This window comes from Periplaneta americana, chromosome 4, assembly GCF_040183065.1.
Source record: "Periplaneta americana isolate PAMFEO1 chromosome 4, P.americana_PAMFEO1_priV1, whole genome shotgun sequence".
In the NCBI taxonomy this organism is placed as follows: Eukaryota; Metazoa; Arthropoda; class Insecta; order Blattodea; family Blattidae; genus Periplaneta; species Periplaneta americana.
In genome coordinates, this window is record NC_091120.1 from 82,381,385 (window position 1) to 82,395,695 (window position 14,311).

General features: G+C 37.3%; 1 protein-coding gene across 1 annotated transcript in view; it reads left to right on the forward strand.

The window, feature by feature from the left end:
• sr (stripe) overlaps positions 1 to 14,311 on the forward strand; it is a 1,127,550-nt gene that overhangs the window by 335,696 nt on the left and 777,543 nt on the right. The window lies entirely within an intron of this gene.

The window sequence follows — 14,311 nt, forward strand, 5'->3', positions numbered from 1 at the left end:
TTTGCATTATCCTTACTTTTTGGAACGATGACAAAACAAGGCAAGCTCAAATGAGCCATTTCTCAACTAAATGTAGCACATCAAGAAAAATTAAATTACATTAATCTACCGAGACATATGTACACTATTCTTGTCTATAAAAGGAAAGACAAAAAGAGAGTTGGCAAACAGCGTCGATCCCTTGGCCTTGGAGATAGAACACTGTAGACACTCTGAGAGTTAGTGGAATTGCCACAGGTTTGCCTGGTCAAGTCTGAATGTTTCTCATTAGCCAAGGTCAAGTACTATGGTAATATTTATTGTGTTAGATCATGTTATTTCTGCAGAAAAATAAATCTAAGCGAAGTTAACTCAGGTGGCGACTTCCTACTACAAGAATAAAATTAGAATCAGCTTTCCAACAGTATTTGAAGAATTTCTATTGAAAAGAGATTGCACGAGTAAATATGTTTTCTCTGAGGACTTATCTTTTGTGTTTAATTCCATTTTCACACGATAAGCTTATTATACTTATGTAAATCACTCTAAATGAACTGGCTCGTAGTTATTGAATATAAACAAAATCCGTCCAACAGTTTTAGAAGAAAGATCTGTCCACAAACCAACTGAAAAACAACATGCTGAAAATTAGTTTTTCGTATCAGCGATGCTGAAACCGTGGGCTTATGTTTCCGGGAAAATTTCGAATTAGACTTTTTATAGCCAGACAATAGGTCCTACTGTCTGTCTCTATCTCTTTTCGCATAATGAGAAAGTAAAAAAAAGTCATTCGGATTTAGGATTATGAAATATGATGCGAAGTCGGGTCAATCACTGGACCCCAACATATACGTATTTCAAGTTTGTTTTATTCCACTTTTTTCCTGCCTCTGTAAAACTATATTGTATTAGTTATATTTGCACAACAATGTCACTTAAACCTGTGTAATATACGCGTATTTAGTATAACTGAGGCTATTTCAACCATTTATCACAGAATATAGAAATGAATGGCATGAACATATATGTAGGATGGAACCAACTCGCATTCCATACCGACTACACCATTATAAACCCCAAGGGAGAAGACGAATCGGACGCCCTAGAAAACGCTGGAAAGACCAATTTTAATATTGCTATGGAGACGAAACGGGCCAATGGGCCCAAATCGTATTGTTGATGATGATGATTATGATGACATTTACTGATTAACTTTATAACTTCTTTACTGTATTAACATTAGAAAATTACCTGGCTGACTAGTTTCGAAGTGTTATCCTTCATCGTCCGAAGCCTAGTGAAGGTCCCGCTCTATCTTCTGGTTTCCTGTTGTGTTGCGGTGTGTTATGATTGTGTCGAAAAGGGTGTGTTTTTTTTTAAATTCAGTTGAGTGTTCAGGATGTGCTGTGTGTGTCTTTTTGTATATTTGTAAATTTTTTATTGTTCTACAGCAGCGTTTCTTAAAGTGTGTTCCCTGGAACCCCGAGGTTCCGTAAGCAACGTTTAGGGGTTCCGCCAATTCCTGATGTGAAATTATTTACTTTTTAATCTCTAAAATACAATGTTAAACATGAAAAAGAATAAGAACAGAACTGTAACTGTTTATTCAGCCATTCTATTGGCAATTATCAGGACAACAATAGGTACCGTTTACAGCAATCCGATCACTAAAACACATTGTTCAAATAATAATAGGAGCGCTTCAACTTAAGTGTCTGCAGCTAACACATTTTCCAACGATAATGCAAAGGTGTAAACTGTATTATGGAACCAAATGAAAATTCTGTGAAGGATATTTCGCAGATTTGTTTTGACGTTCCTTTAAGAAAGCACATGAAACTTCTTCTGAAGAGGAAAGACCATTATTTTGAAGTTAAAGGTGAGTTATGTGTTAATTTTGTTTTATTTAATAATATCAGAAAAAAGGTAAAATGTTTTAAAGAATAATTGTGCGAGTTTTGTCATCCCTTCTTCAAAACTGTGTAAACAGAGGGCGAGACCGATCATTGCGAGCTAAGTCATTCTATTTTAATAGAGAGTGATACCAATCCTAACTCTACATTTTTTAATACACGGTGACACCGAATAATGGATCGGTGGCTTAAAACAGGATAATTAAAACAATCAACATCCAAGTGTGCCACTACAACTTCAACTAACCCTAAACAATTATGTGGGTCTGATGGAGGCGAAATGGAAAGACCAGGTTTACAAAATAGCTGCTCATCATCTGAAAATGTGAAGGAGCCAACATCCAAAACACAACATGAACCTGTAATTAAAAAACGTAAATATAATGAGAGTTACTCAGTCTTGGATTTCACGAATGCTGAAAATTGCCCTCAGTATTTAATATGTGGCAGAATTTTACCTAACAGTTCGATGGAACCTTTAAAATTACGTCGCCATTTTGAAACACACCATGCCCAGTTTCATGACAACAATATTGATTTCTTTGATAGGAAATGTCGTGAGTTACTAAATTCACAAAAGTTCTTAACTCAGACATTTTATAGTACAAATGAAAAAACAGCAGAGGCATCTTTCACTGTAACCTACAGAATGACTCAGGCAGGTGAGCCCCACACAGTAGCCGAAAAATTAATAAGATTGACACGGTTAAGTGCATGATCAATGAGAAGGAGGCTAAGCAATTATCTTCCGTATCGCTTTCAAATGATACAGTGGCTCGTCGCATTCAAGACATGGCAGCTTACATCAAGAAAGAATTAAACCGTCCACTCAAAAGCTAATGCAACAGGATCTGAAATTTTCAGACTTATTAGTGAGTACTTTGAAGAAATCATATACCTTGGGACAATTTGTCTTCATGTCTGCACGGATGGTGCAAAAGCAATGATTGGGAAAACAGCTAGTGCAGTATTGCACATGAAGTCAGTTGCAAGAAATTACAAAAGCAGTCATTGTATTTTGCACCGTCAAGCTTTGACCACATAAAAAATGCCACTTTTCCTCAAAAATGTTCTTAACGAAGTAGTAAAAATCGTTAATTTTATCAAGTCCAGACCACTAAATTCAAGACTTTTCAAAATCATTTGTGAGGACATGGGAAGCCTTCATAAATCTCTACTTCTCCATACAGAAGTGAGATGGCGTTCTCGCGGAGAAACTTTAAGTAGATTATTCGAACTTAGGGCTGAGGTGATGGCCTTTCTTCATTGATCACCATTTCGAGTTGGACGATCGTTTGAGTGTCAAACAATGGTTCTTGAGACTTGCCTATTTAGCTGACATTTTTGTCAAAATCAACGAAGTAAATGTATTAATAATAATAATAATAATAATAATAATAATAATAATAATAATAATAACAACAATAAAAGCCGTAAATCTCCAGTGGGGCAAGGCCTCCTGCTTGGGCAGGGATGGCTTGGGTCTTCACCGTCAGAAGAACCCTGTATTATTACAGGGGGAAAATGCTATATTCACTGTAGAAGATAAAATCAGAAGTTTCAAGAGAAAATGGCAGTTCTGGATGAGAAGTCTAGCCGGCCGTGAATTTGAGAGCTTCCCTGCTTTGAAAGATTTCCTTGAGGAGAACGAAGAAACTCTCCGAGAACTTGATGAAATCAATGAAGAATTTGTAAAGCATTTGGAGGATATGCACCATACTGTAGAACAGTATTTTCCAGAAGAGCAGACTGAAAATAATTCACAAAACTTGTGGGTCAAAAAATCCATTTGACATCAAAGAAAAACCTCCTTCCCTCGCTTCTAAAGAATACGAAGCATTACTGGAATTGACGTCTGATTCATCCCTGCAACCTCAGTTTAAGAATCTCCCTGTGATGGATTTTTGGTACAGCCTGAGAAGAGAGTACTCAGTGTTATCAAATAAAGCTATTACAATTCTACTTCCTTTTGTAAGTACTTACCTATGTGAAAAGAGGTTTTCTGTGTATATGTCTATCAAAACTAAATACCGCAACAGACTGCATGCAGAAACAGACATGAGACTTCAGCTTTCCAACATTAAACCCGATATTAAAGAAATATGGAAGCGTAAACAACAAAAGCACTAGTCCCACTGATCTGTTTCAAACAGGTGTTTTTTTTCTAACAAAAAATTGAGTACCTGAATTTTAGTGTAAATTACAAAACAGTGTTAACGATGCAAGTGGACTTAATTTCATTTATGCTTGTTATATATTTACTAATCTTTGTAACAGTAGCAAATATATTTCAGAAACATTTGTAATTTTTAAATACGAGTATGTATAATGTGTGAGTTCAAAAACATGTTTAATGTTAGTGATAAAAATAAGCCAGGATTATTAATCTTTATAATAACAGCAAATACATTTCAACAAAATTGTTTATAATTTATAAATATGTATAATATGCAACATCAATAAAAATGTCATATCAATGGTAAAAATACATTTGGTAATTTAATATTTGCCTGTAACATACACACATCACTAATATTCCGCTGGGTTCCACAGATTTATTTTGGGTTTAAAAGGGTTCCGTAGGTAGAAAAGTTTGAGAAACGCTGTTCTAGAATATCAAGTTTCTGATTGGAATTGGTTGGGTCACTAGCTGAGAAGAAACTGCCTACTGAAAGATGCACTGGAAGGAATGGTGAACGGGAGAAGAGTTCGTGGTAGAAGAAGATATCAGATGATAGACAACATTAAGATATATGGATCATAAATGAGGTAAGCAAAAAGGAAGGCAGAAACAGAAAAGATTGAAGAAAGCTGGGTTTGCAGTGAAAGACCTGCCCTTGGGCGGAACACTAAATGAATGAATTTACTCAAAACTTTATTCTTCATTCAAAAGAGTAATTTCATCATAAAGACTGTCTTCATCTACATTTACTCGACAAGACTTTTTAGCTTTAATAATTTCGTTGAATAAAACTGAACGTATATATTTTGCTGCACGTTATTAACGCCATTAAACAATTCAAATTTATCCGGAGAAATTGTAGTTTAATCAGGAGCCCGGAGATGAGGCATCAAAACCAGCAGCCTGAGGGTCAAATCCTGAGAGATGGCAACCCTAGTTGGATATCTCTACTTATCTGTTTTCCAAGTCGTTTTTACATCTCTTAATCCAAAATGTTGCCCTAAATTTTCTCTCGATGGACCGTTATATTTTCCAAAGATTCGATCCACAGGACTCTAGGAACCGCGTGCCCAACGCTCAAGATGAAACTGGCAGTGGGCGTAAGGAACCGGATTGTGCAGAGCTTCCTGTCAACGTTCTTTAAAATATACATCCGGTTCACAGCTACACGCGTTCAAATTCAATTTACATTGTTACAACATAAACAGGTCTCGAGATATTAACAAATACCAATTCAAATTTCCCTACCCGATTGCACGCAACAACGGTACTAGTGTTTCCATAAATAAAAATCCCTCATTGCAGGGAAATTTAAACGTTGTACCACAAAACGAGATGGCTTCGTGTTCGTTTCCACAACGTCTGACATCAATGTTCCCCATTCTTTTACATGGGGCAGCACAGCAGGACTACATTGAAAGTTCTGCACGATTTTTTTGTATAAGATTTAATACATTAAGCTAGTTCTAGAAACATCATCAAGCGGACTCACAGAAGCTAGTTTTAATCTTGCAATAGAATGCCGTGTTCTGAACATGTTTTATTATGACTTAATTCCTACGTCCAACAAGGTCGTGGACGCAAAAATATCGAGTAGTGGAAGAACAAGTTGTTAGAACGAACCACAAGAAATGTCATGTTCTTCACTATTTAGTTTTCCATTTATGATAGCCTTCTAGGCTATAAATCTTGCTGTTGGAGTTCAATTTCCAGAATAAAAATTGAGATGTCCATTTTTTTTGTGTCTTGTCTTGGATAAAATTGATCAATACTCTCTTGAGAGGTGACCCATGCATCATGCTGACCACATAATATAGGAATCCTGTTTAGTGAAGTGAGAAGTAACATTTTCTGAAATGAAAAATTTTCCGCTATATATTTCTGAAAAATTCTGCTTTATCTTTCGCCTTCATCTTCCATCCGGGCTAATGTTACAAACTTTCAGGGATGATCGGGAAGGGCACATGTATCAATTTGAGATAAGGAACCCTGATCCTGAAATGACTGAGTCGAAAGTTATAAGCAAAAATAGTTGTGTGGAAATGATATTGTAATTTGGCACCACGTGCCCTCCTTCCCTTAATCTTTGGAACAGTCGTGGAAAAATGGTATGGGCCGGATGTCTCCTACGTGGGTAGGCTACTTGCCCCGAAACAATTTGTAAGCTTGTCTACTGTTCCCATTGGCTCATCCGTATTCGAAATCAGGTCTGCATATTCCACTCTCGTGTACTCCTCCATTTCACTAGGACTGATCGACTGGACACTGCAACTTGTACACATACACTGCTGTCTACAGACGTGCATATCAGGAACGACCATGTCCGTTACACATTACGCTATCTGCATTGCTTTAGTGTAGTTTCCTGTCCCCACCACTCAGACAGCGCACTGAATGGAATACTGTAAGTAGACAACGTAAACAACGTCAGATGAATACAGTATGTGTAAGATGTACAGAGGAATAAAATTATTTCATTTCCACACACCTATTTTTGCTTGTAACTTTCGACTCAGTCACTTCCGGACCATGGTTCCTTATCTCAAATTGATACATGTGCCCTTCCCCATCATCCCTGAAAGTTTGTAACACTAGCCCGGAAACACCCTGTATTTACGAATACCATCTTCATTTTGTCTGCTCACCCGGTTTCTGTCTTCCTACTCTTCTATGGCCAATTTTTCAATTCTTAGTTGTCGCTATGAGCACTTACTTTTTTTTTTTTTTTTTTTTTTTTTGTAAAACCGCAGTACTACGTGTGCTGCCCATCTCTATTCGAGTCTTCTGGTGGTAATCATTGGGTCTTGAATTCTCATCCTGTTCCTTATTTCCTCCTTCTATATCCGGTCTTTCAAGCAGATTCCCAGAATTTTCCTTTCAGTCATTCTCTGGCTGACCATTAATGCGTCCCTATCTTTTCTTGGCAATGCATCCCGTCTATGAGCCATACAGATGGGCCGGTACTATGCAGATGTCCAAAACTCAATGCGTATTTGTGCTTTGTCACTTTTATGACCTACACTGTCTTATGTAGAGGTTTTGCATTATACTCACAGCATATTAAGAGAATCCTATCAAGTATCTATGTTGCAACCGATTATATAAGAACAAGTGATTTCAGGTTATAGAAACCTTTGACAGGAATATCCGTCTTCTAGAACTAGATATTCACGTACACGTAGCCTGCTTGTCATTCTCTTTTAGCTCCCTAAGGTATGTTCCACAATTTTTACAGTTCTTTTAAATTGTAAGTTGTACGTTTTGTAAAATTACATTTTTGTATATTAAACCTTGCATGACAGTTTTGTTTCACAATAGAAGAGTAACTTAAATGTGTAAATTTAACTTCTAAAGCTAACATATTTTCTGCATTGTCCTTAGGTGTGTAAAATTTAAAAGTGCAAAAATTATGCATAAATAAAATAACATATTTATCAAATTCATTTCTTATGCAAGTGGACACCATAAGAGTTAAACTAAATCAATTGCAAGCTATTTAGCAGTAGCTCTAGTGGCTCAGATGAAGATATTCAATTTAATCAAAGACGTCGCAATATTTTCCGTCCAAGAACAAACACAATCATATCACTACCCTGTATGCTGTTGTTTAGTCAACTAAACTTCACAATTGATACCAATAAGGCACCAATCACGAGGCAAAGCCAGGAGATAATGGGATAGGGTGTCCAGTTCCTTTCCCCCTCCATTGCTTACATCGCCGACTAGCTACATATTACGCTAGTAAACCTTCAGATGCATACAAATAATTATTGTTCTTCTTTGACAAATATCGTAAGTGAGATGTACTGCCTGATAATAGATGCATACATATCAGCCAGAATGTCAGTCAGAGAAGATCACTATATGAATGTAACGAAATGAATAATTTCAAGGGAAAAATTGTTCCGGGACCGAGCATTGATCTCGGGACCCTTCGCTTAGCTCACGAATGCTCTACCGACTGAGTTACCCCAGGAACCATACACAACACTGTCACAATTGTTCCCTTTATATCCACACAACTCAAATGGGCTGACCAGACGCCAGAACCGAATTCTGAGTGCACACAATTCTGTGTGACTTAAACTGTGACTTTTTGTTAACGTACCTACAGTAACGAATATATTATGCAAATCTGGCTTTCAGGTAGAAGCTCCCTGTGAAGCAGGCTTGAATAATTTCACAAAATTGTGTGCACTCAAAGTTAGGTTCTGGCGTCTGGTCAGCCAGTTTGAGTTGTGTGGGTATAAAGGGAAGAACTGTGACGGTGTCGTGTATGGTTCCTGGGGTAGCTCAGTCTGTAGAGCATTCGTGCACTAAGCGAAGGGTCCCGGGATTGATGCCCGGCCCCGGAACAATTTTTCCCTTGAAATTATTCAAGTCTGCTACACAGGGAGCTTCTACCTGAAAGCCAGATTTGCATAATGCAACGAAATGTTTGAAATTAATTTTGAAGCAACAGAAGCACTGCTACAAGATACAGGACATCATATCCAACATTCAAACAGGGAAAACTGGAGCCTAAACTCAAAAAGGCAAATTTGCATAGTTATAGGTATAATGGTAAACATACCGTAACAACGTACACAATCTCGTAGCAACAATGTGCCTTCTTAGAACGTCACAGAATTCTATTTCACAGAGTTCAATAAGACCCTGTGTAAAGAAGTTTCACTTCAACTTCTAACAAAATGCACGTTCAGTTTTAATGGATAGGCGACAGATTTCCACTTCCTTCCCGCTCGAGTGTGCCTACTTTGTAGTTGAGCCAACAGATTCATCCTTAAAGAGTATATTAAAATATTAATGAAGATAATGATGATGGTAATAAAATAATAATAATAATAATAATAATAATAATAATAATAATAATAATAATAATAATAATAATAATAAATAATATACGTCCAAAAGATAGCCTCCTCGGCGGTCTAATGGTTACTATTCTTGTCATTGATTCCCATTTGAGAGAGATGGATTTTTGACGATAAAAATCGTCAGCATGGTTTTCTTTCTTATTGCCCCAAAAATCCATTTACGCAGATTTCGTCCGAACTGAATGTCATAGCCGAATCGATAAGATGGCACCAAGAAGTGAATCACATGATAGTATTTTCCTTAATGTTGCTTTCAACTACAGAGGTTATACAGAGTCGAAATTCAACGTGAGCGGGAAATGACTCGAAAATGTTGCCTGGATCCATTATTAGAGACAGGGTTCGGGTACGGCACTAGAAGTCGACCATACGTTGCACCATAATATATTAATGCAATTTCGGAAACACGTCATCACTGTAACGCTCGTAACTGATAGAGGGCGAAATTATAATTTATTTTCACAGTTTATATCATTTGTACATTTTCTTAGTAATAATAAAAAACAATGTTTAGGACGCCATGATTGGTGTTGCCAATAAATACGTCTCACTGCATTCTAAATAGCAGTGGCAGTAGCAACAGTAAACTAGGAGACTTTCTGAAATATTTGTCTTTTGCACGTCAACCTTTTAGACTTCATATTCTTGGTAGGTAAGTTTCAGAACCATCACTCATAAGTTAGGGTCATTCATACCGCTCAGTGACAAGGTTCCAAACAGAGTCTCCTTCTCTGTAAGACATCATATTCAAGCAGCAGGAGCCTATGTGTTTTGCGATTTCTGTGTGTTCTTCCCTGTCTACAAATGGGATCTCCTTGAAACCACAGTTAGTAGACGTTTCCTGAAATGGTCATGTCTAGTAATTAACCCAACCGCTCTCTTAAGTTTTGTACTGCTTAGATACAGGGGAGACTTTGTGGGGGTTTATTTCGAGAGACTGCCAGAAAATTTTGACATCTTGTCTGATGTTCTCTCTTAGTTCACATACTGCAGCTATTAAATTTCATTTACTGATATTGCAGATTGGTTGAGATCCAATGTAGGAGCTCTTTATTCCTTTCTTTGCCAAATTGCGTTTTCGTTCCCTTCTTTACCTTGATGAAGTGACACCCATCGCAGCTCCACACCAATTTGGACTTAAACTCAATGGAGTCAAGAGCTTTAAGAATAACTTGATTTCTGATAATATGAGGATACGTTTAATTTCGCAGCCCTCTTCAGCCACTCTTTTAGGACGAGTCAGAATTGCTATAGGTCTTTACACGCGACTTAATTCATGAAGGTCGTGGCTTTTAGCCGTCCAGAACAATAAGAGCCATTCGTGCTTAAGCAACATTGCTTAATTGTAATGTTAAGAATGAGTCGCTGTTAATTATTGTAAGTTCAATATTACATGCGTCCAGACAAAATATTGTAGCTATGAAGAAGATGGACTAAGTCGCATCAAAAGCAGTATAATATCTCTACCTGAAAGGCCATCTAGATAAATGTAGCTGCTCAAAACAACAACGATAAAATTATCCATATGTCAGGACACTCTGCCGACAAAAGTAAATACTATTCATAAATTACAGCTATAAACCATGAAGTTCATATTCAGGTACGTCTTAGGTAAGCTCAAATGTGACAGAGTTCAAAACAAGTAATGAGTCTTTAATAACACATGTCAACATGGCTTTTATTGCATCTATGAAAGTAGGATTTTTATACTTAATGTGCTGGTATCAAAGCTAGATTTAAGAAACCTTCTTCACACAAAATTTAATAAAAATCTTAAAATGTAAAAAGAAAAAAAAAAACATTAGAACAGGCATTTCCAACTGCTGGCTCTGTTACGTCACACGTCTCTACTCTCGAGCTCCTTGAGAGAAGAAGCATAGCTATAAGAGTAAAGTAGGGGAAGTGGCAGTGGAAGTGATGGAGATGTTTAAATAGCGGAGATATAACATTACCCTCCCTCAAGTGCTCTACTAGCTCTGCTTCGAGAGGAGAAACGCGCTCCGACGTCACAAATTTTCCAGTTGGAAATGGCTGCTTTACAATGTACCAAATTTAGGTATACTGTTACAAAAATGAAATGGACCTAAGCTAACCTAATCTAAAATACTTACCTACAAATGGCTTTTAACAAACCCGAAGGTTCATTCCTGCCCTCCCATAAGACCGCCATCGGTCTCTATCCTCTGCAAGATTAATCCATTGTCTATCATAATATCCCACCTCCCTTAAATCCATTTTTAATATTATCCTCCCATCTACGTCTCGGCCTCCCCAAAGGTCTTTTTCAGTCTCCCAACTAACACTCTATATGCATTTCTGGATTCGCCCATACGTGCTACATTCCCTGCCCATTTCAAACATCTGTATTTAATGTTCCTAATTATGTCAGGTGAAGAATACAATGCATGCAGTTCTGCGTTGTGTAACTTCATCCCTCTTATCCCCAAATATTTTCCTAAGAACATTATTCTCAAACACTCCTAATCTCTGTGAGAGTCCAAGTTTCACAACCATACAGAGCAACCGGTAATATAACTGTTTATAAATTCTAACTTTTAGATTTTTTGACAGCAGACTGGATGACAAAAGCTTCTCAACCGAATAATAACAGCCATTTCCCATATTTATTCTGCGTTTAATTTCCTTCCGAGTATCATTTATATTTGTTACTGTTGCTCCAAGATAATTGAATTTTTCCACCTCTTCGAAGGAAAAGTCTCCAATTTTTATGTTTCCATTTCGTACAATGTTCTGGTGACGAGACATAATAACATATTTTGTTTCTCCGGGATTTACTTCCAAACCTGTCGCTTTACTTGCTTCAAGTAAAATTTCCGTGTTTTCCCTAATCATTTGTGGATTTTCTCCTAACATATTCACGTCATCCGCATAGACATGAAGCTGATGTAACCCGTTCAATTCCAAACTCTGTCTGTTATCCTGAACTTTTCTGAATTATAACTAAAATAGACGTAAGCTAAGGATCGTAATGTGTTCTTTAATTATAAATAAAATAAAATACATGTAAGTTTACTTTAAAGTTATTTATTTTCATAACCACTGAAGTACTTGGATACCAATATGTAAGAATAACTAAGCATATGAGTTTTTAGGCTTTCACATTGGAATTAGGCTTTTGGGTTATCCACCGTGTCCTGGAACTTGACATTTCCAACGTTTCGGAATTACATACAGGTTCCATCATCAGGCTCAGTCGTCCGGATTAGTTTGACGTAACGATCCCAACAGAATAGGCGACTTTTCTGGTCTTAGCCTGATGATGGAACCTGTACGTAGTTCCGAAACGTTGGAAATGTCAAGTTTCAGGACACGGTAGATTACCCAAAAGTCTAATTCCAACAACTAAGCAGTTTGTAATAACGTTATGAAAAATAGTAAATGATATTCAGAAATAGACTTCTGGGTAATCCAACATATCCTGGAACTTAACATTCATATGGCACAGCGGAATACCAAAAACTTTATTTCTGACCATATTCACAGTGTTAGCCTAAAATCTCAAGTAAATAATATCCATAAAATTGGAGTTAAGTAAAATTTCTAAGCTAAATTAGTTTAGTAAGCTATACTGATTAATTTTGTGATGAAAATCCAGTCGTTTGTGGTCGATATAAGCGTAGTGTCACGTAGGATTCTTTTACGTGGAGTAAATCTGCGACATAGATCTATAGATTTACTTTCGTTCCTTTCTGGGAAAGCAATGAAGAGAATTTTATCGTCCTTTAAAATCCATCGCCCTCGGCATGATGACCGCTAATCACTAAGGAAGACTACCATTCGTAAGTAACAGAAGAAATGAGTAAATCGCGAAAATTGTTAACACTTAAAAGCTGAAGTATGTCCACGTTAGTGCTGTGATTAGTGAAGTGGGAGAGGCGAAAAAAATAAGAAGGAATTTGATTTTTATGTCTGTATAACCTTCAATCTAACTTGCAAAGGAATACAAACATCAAATCATAAATAACACTGTTGTGTATATATTAAACGGCAGAGTAAGATAAATGCAGTCAGGAAAATGGAAGATCGCAAAGGCATGAGGGATGTCTGGCCCATCGACAACTGTTTCTGAGCTCGGCAACTTTGTATCTCTTGACAAGAGGACATAAAGAAAATTTGACACCCTAATAACCATCAGTTTCAATTACAGACTAAGAAATACAGATGAGGCATTCATTATGTATGAATGGTTGGCTCCCTCAGTAGATGTACGTGCTCACAATAACTCATGGGCGTGTGGACATATTTAAATAGCAGTCATCATTGCAGTCATTCCGTCTTGATGAAAATCGTGTCATCAATAATATGGCGGAGGATGAAGATCGCAACTCCCGCGTCTTTGTTTCCAGTCGTCCAACTCGCAGGCACAGGCGTTATCATTGCGCCCATAGCATTACACATTACACACTGATGAAGCGCTGATTTTTCAAGTCTGAGAGCTGTGTTCGAACTCCAAGAAGAAAGAGTGGAACAGAGTTGCTTAAATATTGTGGTGGATGAGATTTCGACATTCGTAATTGTAAAGATACATGAGATTTTAATCAATTATACAGTTATATAAAGTGTTTCAAAAGCGATGGTCAATAAAATTTACAGATGGAAAGTACAAACTGAAAGAAGTAAGAAAGCTCCAATAAACATTGATCCGAAAATTAACCGTCAATGCGATATTCTATTAGGCAGAGGAGGGCCTGTACCTTGGCCTCCTAGGTCACCGGATTTAAACCCGATTAGATTTCTGTCTTTGGGTTCATGTAGAAAGCCTAATTTACACTTCTGAGGTCAATACAATTCATAAATTGTGGTTTCGGATTGAACGTGCCGTGCCTTTCAGGAAATAACGGATGATCCAGGACTGCCCGAGAGGATCCGCAAGCTCACTACAGAAAAGAACACAATGTTGCGTTCAGATGCATGGGTACCATTTTGAATACCTCCTTTACATAAAATTCAGTTAGCGATGTCTACACTAGACTGCTGCAGAACAGCTCTTAGAACCGGTTTATATTCAACCGGTCGGAGAACAACAAGCGAGGTTGAATATCCGACCGAATGTCCGATTTTCAAACGGTTGCGCCTAATGTCTTGCAGAGGAGACGGAACACCAGGCGCACTTCACCATACAAGAACTCTGATGTCATTTTCTGACTACACAAATGGAGTGTGGTTTCGTAACAAACTGTTTTTTACGGTACATTGTATTCTTCACCTGACATAATTAGGAACATTAAATCCAGACGTTTGAGATGGACAGGGCATGTAGCACGTATGGGCGAATCCAGAAATGCATATCGTTACCTCAGAACAACAGTGGGATATCTTGCAAAAATCACATTTTAAAT